This window comes from Ixodes scapularis, unplaced genomic scaffold, assembly GCF_016920785.2.
Source record: "Ixodes scapularis isolate PalLabHiFi unplaced genomic scaffold, ASM1692078v2 ptg000044l_1__unscaffolded, whole genome shotgun sequence".
Lineage (NCBI taxonomy): Eukaryota > Metazoa > Arthropoda > Arachnida > Ixodida > Ixodidae > Ixodes > Ixodes scapularis.
In genome coordinates, this window is record NW_024609897.1 from 7,807 (window position 1) to 17,744 (window position 9,938).

The following is a 9,938-nucleotide window of genomic DNA, read 5'->3' on the forward strand; positions in this document are numbered from 1 at the left end:
GAAATTGTGCTAGCCAAATATGAATCTGCTTGTTTTTTTGTTTTTTTTCACAGAAATGATTTAATAGCTGGTTTTGCTTGTACTTTCCTGTTTGTTTGGGCAATGATGTAATGCGAACGCGTCATTTCTACGTTGACGTTTAGCACTGACCAAGCCTGATTTTTTAGACAGTCTTTGTTTGTTTACAGTGTTGCGTAAAGTACATCTAAAAAATACTTGATGTAAACCACAAAGTGAATGAGAAGTTATGTACTTCAAGTAAAGTAGTAAGTTCACCGGGTTCAATGTACTTGAAGTAACGTACATAAATACAACATATCTCAAGCTAAAGTGCAAGCACTTTCAACAGAATCTTTGATGATGCCCTTTCATTCCTTGTAGTGTTTTTTAAGTGGTATGCATTGCCCCAGGGGTAATCGCAGATGCATTACTTTTTTACGGAAATGGCAGCAAATATTGTATAAGGTCAGGCCGCTGCAGAGTTGTTGTTTTACTCTCGCTGACGAGCTATTTGTCACAATCAATTTAGAAGACAATTTCCATGGGTCTTGCAGCCGCCATTACTTCACTCAGAGAAATGAACAGATGACGTCTCGATAAAGCGTGTTTTCACACGACGATACCGCCATTTTTTGTTTTCAAATTCGGCGAATGTACATTGAAGTCGGGAGTTTTACTTTCCTCGGTATATACAAGTACATGTCCAGAGATTTTACTTCGAGTACGGTACACTTTTTCTAAACAGTATAGTACTTTAATTACCATGTGCATAGTGTACTTACCAACACTGCTTGTTTATTATTTTTATAAAAAAACGTTGGAGGAATTACTACAGGTTTCTGTAGCGATCTTTGAATTTTTGAAGATCTGCATATTCTAAGTATTGGGAGGATAGGCAACGCAAAAAGGTAATCTTTGCGTTGCCCTTTAGCACGCGATTCTTCGAGTACAGCACAAACTACGGGAGCATCAGGTGAGTTTCAGAGCAGGCGCGGCACTTTGTTACCTCCTTTAAGAGAGGATGCAGTGTGTGCGCCTCCTTATAGTGGGCGAGAGAATCTACGTTGGGGAGAAGTGGGGACAATCCCTTTCTTCAAATGGGTCAAGTCTCCTTGAGCTTCGGGACACAGGGAAACGACAGGCATCGGCGCTGATCCCGCGGTTACTCTGCCTCTCTTGCGTCGTGTCTGTTCGCTCCCCGCGCCTCGTGGCAGTGTAGTTGCAGGGGGGACTTGTAAACATTTTGGGGGGTTTCGCTCTTTTCATACTATATTCTCCCCCCCCCCCCCCCCCCCCCATTTTAACATCTTATCTCCTTTGTGCAGGAATGTTTGTTGATAGGCGAAACAACCACTGAAATTCGAAAGTAATTTGTAACTTGAGTAGAAGTTACTCAAGAAAGTAATTAAAGTAAACTACTTATTACCGAAATAAAAATGTAATTGAAAGTTACTAAACTACTCAGAAACGTAGTTAAACTACAGTAACTTGAGTAGAGTAGTTGAACTACGTACAAGTCTGCTGTTGCCAAACCTCCTCTGAAGGTCGCTCGCTCGTCTGTTGCGGCGCCCGACGTGGTGCGTCGGTGCATGTTCTTGGGGAGCGGCGGGACGTGCAGGCGGTCGCGGACCGGGGTCGGAACCGCCGTGGTACGTAATGCCGAGCAACTCGAGGATGCGCCGGCCCGTCTTGGACTTGGACAGTCCCTCGTACTGCGCCACGTCGTGCGCCTCGATCAGTTCACTCAGGGTGCTGTGCAGGCCCAGCTCGAGGAACCCGTCCGTGCTCGCGTTGACGGGGACGCCGACCGCCCTCTTGAACGCCTCACCTATCATGCATGCACTCGACTTTGTTTCTTTCGGACGCCAGCCATTTTAAGTAAGGGGCCGCGTACGTTATGCGATTGATCGCGTGTGCCTCTACGAGACGGATCGTGCAGTGTTCCCGCATACCGCTGCGTCTGTTTGCTATGCGGCGGAGGAGTCGGATCGTGTCGTCTACCGAACGCCCGAGTCTTCGCACTGCCTCGCCGTTGTGTCCGTTACCCTGCAGATGCAGTCCCAATACCGTGATCTGGTCTACGCGCGGTATGGAAACCCCGTCCGCCGTTATACTCGAATTTCCGATCGCCCCCCACCCTCGGGGAGGAGGGTTTGGCGACCCCGGCTTGTGGGTCTGTAGAGTAAGAGCTCGGACTTGGCCGCCGAGCACTCGAGGCCAGTACCGCGCAAGTACTCCTGGACCGCGTCCACGCCTGCCTGCAGAGTTGTTTCCATGTGGCCGTCGCATCGTCCTCCGGGGACCCAGAGGGTGATGTCCGCGTAGAGGCTGTGATGCAGCCCATCTATTGCTGGTAGTTTCGCGGGGAGCCCGAGGAGGACCAAATTAAACGACATGGGCGACACGACGGAGCCCTGTGGCGTGCCCGTTGGACCCGTCTCGAATTCCGGGGATTCCGCGTTGCCGACGACGACACTCGCGCGCATGCCTGTGAGGAAATCGCGTACGTATTTGTACGTTCTTAGGCTTAGTCCCAGCGATCGGAAGCGGTCGAGAATCGCCGCGTGCTCAACGTTGTCGGAAGCTTTTTTGAGATCCAGACCGAGAATCGCCTTGGTGGAACTGGAAGTATCGTCTACAATCTGGTGTTTGAGCTGCAGCATCACGTCCTGCGTGGTGAGGTTGCGACGGAATCCCAGCACCGTGTGCGAGAAGACGTCGCTGTCTTCAAGATAATCGGTCACACGAGTCAGGACCGCTTGTTCAATGACTTTCCCCACGCAGGACGTGAGCGAGATCGGCCTTAAGTTATCTATCGTCACCTGCTTGCCCGGTTTGTGAATCATGACCACGCGGGCCCTCTTCCAGGCAAAGTAGAAATTTGGGCTAGTTGGTTCATGATCAGTATTTACAGCGCCAAAAAACGACAGGACAAAGACGAGAGTAAACAGGACGAGGCGCACTCGCAACTAAAGTTTATTTAGAAAAAAACACATAATATATAGGCCGTTAAAAATGTATATTCATGGAGCAGTGCGGCACAAAACACAAAACCAAATATGCTGAGTGTGCCGTGGGAGTGGTTTACAAAATTCCGCTGACTTGCGGCTCCGTGTACATCGGCCAGACTGGCAGATGTGTCAATGATCGTGCACGGGAACATGCGTCAGCTATGAGAGCAAGCCCGTCTGGTAACCTAGCTGTTCATTGTAGTCGCTGCCCGTGCTCACCAGTTCTGCATGATGTGAAGGTTCTGGCGAAATACAAAGATAAAATATGCCGAAAGTGCACGAGGCGTTTGAGATTAGAGCAAAGGGAGATGAATGCGTTAGCGAGCCTTCCCTTGCCCTCTCAGGGAAAGAGTTTGATTTTATCAAGAGGTCTTCTGGATTGATGGGATGAATAGGCATTTTTAACGGCCTATATATTATGTGTTTTTTCCTAAATAAACTTAAGTTGCGAGTGCGCCTCGTCCTGTTTACTCTCGTCTTTGTCCTCTTCCAGGCGTCGGGGAGAGAGCCCTCGCGCCAGCAATCGTTAACGTAGGCCGTGAATTGCGCAACCGACTCGTTGTCCAGGTTTCGAAGCGTCTTGTTGGTCACCCGGTCCGGGCCGGGCGCCGACCTGGTATTGAGACCGCTTCAAACTACCCTGATTTCCGCTTCGCTAAACTCCGCGTCTACACTCTAAGAAAAAATGGAGGAAAAAAGTAGCAACGGCGCGTCCTCCTCTCTTCTACTGACGCGCCCCCAAGCGGACACGAGAAAAGGGGAGGAACGAAACGTTTTTCTCCTTCTCCAAGTAGACGGGAGAAAGCTTTCGCCCTCCCGACTCATCTCCTTTCGGTCTCGCTTTTCGAGCAAGTCGCGCACGTTGTTTAATAAATAGCTGTTGAGTTGATTGAGCTTCAGCGGCAGCGAAGGCCGCCTGTAATTCCGTCTTCTAGTCTAAACGTGCAGAACATTTCGGTTGCATTGACGTTTTTATCACTAATTTTATCATACGAAGCCGCTAGAAACAGCGAAGTTCCGGAGCAGTGCCAGCAGCGCCACGTACACTGTACACTGGGTAAGATGGCCGTCTCCAAATTGCTGAGAGCCAGTGACCAAGATAACAACAACTCATGTTTACAAACAAACCGGAGCGCCCGGAGCGCCCCTAGCGGTCGCCACCGGCGCCGCGCATGCGCGATGGGGGTGTGGGCCAAAAGCTCGCCATCGCCCATAAACAAACCATTGGAATGGAATGTTGTCGGTGTCGGTGTGAGTCCCCGCGCTCTTTTTTGCGTTCGAATTGTTGATTCTACGTCCTCCTAACGATGTCTGAGTACTTGAGCGGCCTCAGCGAAATTAATGAGGCTCGTTACACCGCAAAACTTCGCGTGAACAATCTGACATGCGGCGATTCATTCCGCGTGGACGCCACAGAATGTACGCTAAAGCCTGATTCACATGATGAGATTTCGCTCGCAGTTTTCAGTAGCGACGTCGCTCGGATTGAAAAAGCGTGAATAGTAGCTGAGATGGTCGACGTCAATACTGAAAATCGCAAGAAAAGTCTGACCAAGTGAATCAGGCATAACAAGTCGGTGATGGCAACTGGTAATAATGATCAACATCACCTTGTACATACTGTTTACGTCCAGCCTGCTTACCAACCTTCAAGCTTAAGTCATTTGAGGCCTGCACCTACATTTTATCGCAAGTACCGGGCCCACGTTTGGTCTACGGGCCGGTGTTTTCTAAAAGAGCAGTCGACAAGCAGAAACGTGTAAAGAGCAGACGAGAGTTCGAACGATCAGGCGACCGTTCGAACTTGAAGACGCACTGAACGTAGTCCGCAGGTGGTCCGTACAACTTGACGGTTTTCCGGCGTTCATTTCGGAACAAAATAAATAAATCTGATGGCCAGAAGTATCCGTGAATTCAACCCAAAATGCTTCCCGCCCAAGCAATCGTGGTCCGACGGCGTCTGGTTTTCCCTTTTCACGGCACATATCCACGTTCTCGGACGAACCGAGCGCATGCAAACTGACCTTCGAACCTTTCTCGACCCTTTTGGTACAGCCTTAGTCGCAGCATTTTGACAAGAAGGCAGGTTTTTGTCTGGTTCCTTTCAAAACAACGCAGGAATACACGTCTCACATGGGCACTTCCGCCCACAGCCCCGGACCAGAAGCGCGTCCGACGCGCCACCACCGCGCCATGACGTAACAGAGGTGAGTTCGAGTATACACTATTGGCTCTCTCCTTTCCCCTCCAACCTCTACTACAACGCGTCTCCTCTCCTCCTCCAAATTGCTGGACTCACGCGGCACGGAACTATACAGTAGCGACACCACGGGGGACTGTGTCGACGTTTCCGACGTTATGGAAATCGCAGGAACTGCGTCCAAGACAGGCAGGTTTTGCCGCCGGCTGCCTGGGTGCCTTCCGTGCTGAGTTCGGTTCTGTTTTCCGATGCCAAGTGCAACCGGCGTTCAACGTGGTTCTGTATTTGTGCGTGTCAGCAACATAGCAGCAACATCGTGATGGCGGTGTTGTGGTTTGTGAACAGAAGACTGGAATTATCGCCGATGTGACCGTGTGTTCGCGTATGAGTGGTGTAACAACAAGATGAGATCCTAAACTGTGGGGCATTGATGCCGCTGGTCGGGTCGTGATCGGAGGGGGCGGGGTGTCGCAGGTTGACATTCCGCTTTACATTAAAAAGTTTAATACCACTTGAGGGATTAGGTGCAATCGATCGACGTCCGGGTAGTCATGTTGGAACGCTGGTCTGAACAGTAAGCTCCTATCGTACAGTGGCCAATGTGACTGTCGGTTGTCTCGTCCCCGAGAGCGATTGCGCTCTGGGGAAAGGACAACAGTACGAAATCGTGACGGAAAGTACGTATATATACTGTGTGGAATTTCAGCATTAAAAAAACAATAGTAGGAAATATCTAAAAAAAAGCTACCTTTTATTTCCTGTTTAAATATACTACGGTTCCTGGAGAAACTGCCCTCCATGTGGCGCGCTGGGATGAGCGCTAGAAGTTTTCGAGCTCGCCACGGCGTAGCTCCGTACACTTAACACCTGCCGAAAGTCGCGGCTTTGACTGCATTCAAGTTGATCGAAAAGCGATTTCTCAGCCCGTGTAGCATCACTTCCAGCTGAGTAAATATCCGCTCTACAGAGATTAATTTAAGACGGCAATTGCAGCTTTGCGCGAACAGCACAACTAGAAAAACAAATACTACAATAGAAATACAGGCTATGACGTGCCGTGCGGAGTAACAAACTCATGGATTCGAACCACATTGGAGCGGCTTCATTTACTGCTTTCAAATAATTATGGCGTGATCGTGCGTTTGCTTTTTAATAAGGGATTCATCCCCTGAGCCATTCAAAATACTCTCAGAGGTATGACATTGCTGAAAAAAAATCAACATGATGGTAATATTTTTTATTGCTTATTCAGTCACCGAAAAATTCCGTACGTTCAAAACGACCAGTATAAAAGACGGAAACGCAGAGCACGGGTGTAGTGTTCGGGCTACTGTGGTGTGCCGCTGTATCGATGGTTGTATGTGCCATGTATGTGTATGTGCTCAATGTATGTTCACCTGATGCTTGTAAAAAAAATGGGTTGTGTGTGTGTTTATGCAGCCTAGAACTTGGTCTGCCTCACAGGGGCGACGAGTCTCCCAGCAGTAGATGAGAAATTTAGCCAGTGCGGTACAGCCGCTAGCCTGGGGTCTTTAACGTGCATCACGCAGTAGTGGTACACGACCGCACGCCGGTACGATGCTCATCCTGATCGAAACGGGCAGGGGTGGGGCTCGAACCCAGGGCCTGATGCTTGTACTATACGTAATGTGTGTATAGTAGAGGATCACCATGCGCAATAGTGGCCTGAAAAAATGAAATTATTTTTTTAGAACATGAATTGGGTGGTACCTAGCGCCACCTAGCCCAGCAACTTGCAATTACTCTGTTTGACCCTGCCATCTGGTGGCAAGCGATTTAACCTTCTTTTACGCGCTACGCGATAAACAGCGGTTTTGAGTTTGTTCTTTCAAGAGCGGCTTTTCGTTTCGCGGATTGGTTTGCCATTTCTCCGTGATGTGCGTTCGGCGAAAGAATTGTGACTCGAGGAACACCAATGGTAAGACGCAAAGTGCGCGAAGTAACTGGGTATCGGTTGTCTCCGTTTAACATCGCAGTGCTGTCGACGAATAGACCTAGTAACTGCTTTTGAAACGCAAGTTTCTGTACATGTGGGAGAAATCTGGCTTCGGAAATAAACACAGTTCGCGGAAAGCTCGTGTTGCGCTTTTATTTGCTGCTCCTCTCGTCCCGTACAAGAGACGTAGCGTCCTCGTTAAGCCTTATTGAGCTCGATTTGCTCGATTCAGGGCCGCCATAATGAGATGCAGGCGACGGAGGAACTTTGCTCCGGTGCTTCAGGGACGAAAGTTTCTCTCTTTCTAAAGGAACATATATGTTACAAGACCGTTCCTCCCCTAAGGGAGGACTATCCATACCCTTTTTTCTAAGAGTGTGGCTTCTCGTTTTCGGCTCCGTCGTACGCAGGGTGCTGGACCCTTTCGCCCGCTCTTAAGTAACGTTCGCGCACGGCCTCTAGAAAATCGTCTGGCGTGCCCCCAAAGTCGCGTACGAGTCTGCGGATCTTGTGCCCCTGGGCGGTCCTGGTCTCTTCCGGATCCAGTAGGTGCCGGAAGAGGTGCCGAGCGCTCACGCCGCTCAATTGAGTCTCTAGGCTGTTGCACGTCTCCTCCCATTGCGCGCCGCACACCTGGAACACATGTTCTTCTATGTCCCTGTCTAGTTTGGTTAAGCGTCTGCGTAGGGTCCTATTGTGTCTTTGACGTCTCCACCTCTCTAGGAGGGCCCCCTTGGCCTCCCACATGTGCAGGAGTCTGCTGTCGATGACCTCGAGGTTCGCCTCGGGCGGGACCTCGCGCGTTGCTGCGTCCACGTCTCTTCTAAGCGTCTCGGTCCATTCATCAATGTTCGTAATCGGCCCGTCGCCTCGCTCGCGTTCCTTGCGCGTTTTACAGAACGCGTCCCATTCCACGATTCGGAGCCTACGTCCCCTCGCCTTCCTGTCGCCGTCGCCGTCGGAGCGCGACCCGCGACCGTGGTGCCCCGTGTCTATTCGAATCTCGATCAGCGAGTGATCGCTTCCTAGATCCTCCTGCGTGTTCTGCCACTGCGCGGCGGCTACGTTCGCCACGAATGAATGGTCCGGTAGCGTGTCCACGCACGCGCTGTTACCCCTGCGCGTGGGGTCAGCAGGGTTCACGATGAATTCCAGTCCTTCGTCTGGCGAGTCCTCCCACAGGCGCTTACCCTTAGGCGTTTCTCGTCCGTATCCCCAGGCTGCGTGAGGCGCGTTGAAGTCGCCCGCGATGAGTAGCGGCCCAACGCCGGCGACCGCACGCGCCCTGCGGAATAGCTCCCCGAATCGGTGCTGCAGCGAGGGTTTGATGTATACGTTCAGGACGAACAATCCCTGACCACTCCTCGGGATTAGCTCTACGAGCACGTGCGGTACCTTAACCCCTTGAAGTTCGCGCTGCGCCATCGTTACGTTGCGCCGAACGAGCACGGCGGCGGCCGGCGGCGGAGGAGGAGGCGGCGCCGGCGACGACAGCGGCGCTCGCCGCCCCCGTCGCCCCGCCGCCACCGCCCGGCCGCGTCTGCTTCCCTGCCCCTCGCAAGTCCCGGCCGCATCTATTGCTTTGTACCCCGCGAGTTGGACCGGAGCGTTTGTTTCCTGTAACAGGATCACGTGGGGCTTCTCGCGGCTGCGTACAAATTACTGGAGATTGCCCCGCTCCCTCCTGTAACCCGGGCAGTTCCACTGCCAGATCGTGTACTGTTGTGGGCATTCGCTAGCGTGCGTGCTTTTCTTGTGTCTAGCCATGGTGAAGCGCGTATGTAAATGTGGCCCGCCGCCCAATCGGCTCGGCTGTTGCTGCTGCGTTTCTGCTTCCATCAGCGGAGATTGCTGCTGCTGCTGCTGCGGTCTGGCGTACGGTTTCCCGGTTGCCCGAATCGGCCTGTTCGTACCGGGCGGAAGCCTCACTTCTACGTCGTCCATGCGCGCCGTGAGCGTCGCGAGCGCCTGGGTCAGTTGCTCCGCAAGCTGGGCCACTGAGTTATTGACCACGCTAAACATTTCGTTGATTTGTTCAGTCTGTCTCGCGAAACGCTCGTCCAGGATTCTCTCGCTTTCGTAGCGACCGCCACTCGGTTCGGGCGCGGGTCTCTCGGGGTCTAATGCGGCCCTCTTCGAAGAAACCGGGCGGTCTTCAGGCTCGTCCGTGGTCTCCACCGAGCCCCCGTCCACCGCAGCCACCTCGGCCGGCACGGGCTGCGGCGGAAGAGGCGGCAGCGGTGGAGGTGGCGGCAGTGTTAACACCATCTGTCGTTTCTGCTGTTGCTGCGGTTGTGTAGACGCTCCTTGCAATTTGGAAGTTTCCTTTCTAAAAAGCGCGTTGGAGCGTCATACTTACGCCCGCAATAAAATCTCGACCCAAGATCGCGAGTACGGCGAGTCCCGGGAGATACTGAAAGCGCTGACGCCGTTTCTTCTCATTAAATGAAATTTTAAGCCTTACGGCTCCGCTTGCCGATATTGTTGAACCGGAGGTTAACTGCAGGCGTGTGTCTGCCGAACGAAAAGTTATTATTTTATGTATGCATAATCCATAGGCAGCGTCCCCTATAAGCAAGATAGCAGCACCGGTATCCAAAAGCGCGGCAAAAGGAAAACCGAGCAAAGTGATCGTCATGCGTGGCTCGATCATTTTGCTCTTAGGCTGAATTCAACATACCGATGGAACAAGTGACGCTGCGTGCGTGATCCCGGCTGTGATAGTGGCCATCGGCGGCTCTGTACTGGGGCTCATCGGCGCCGGCCGTAA

General features: G+C 51.9%; 1 pseudogene; it reads right to left on the reverse strand.

Moving 5' to 3' along the window:
- Nucleotides 1–1,514: 1,514 nt before the first annotated feature.
- On the reverse strand, nucleotides 1,515–9,436 carry LOC120844292 (annotated as a pseudogene).
- Nucleotides 9,437–9,938: the final 502 nt, after the last annotated feature.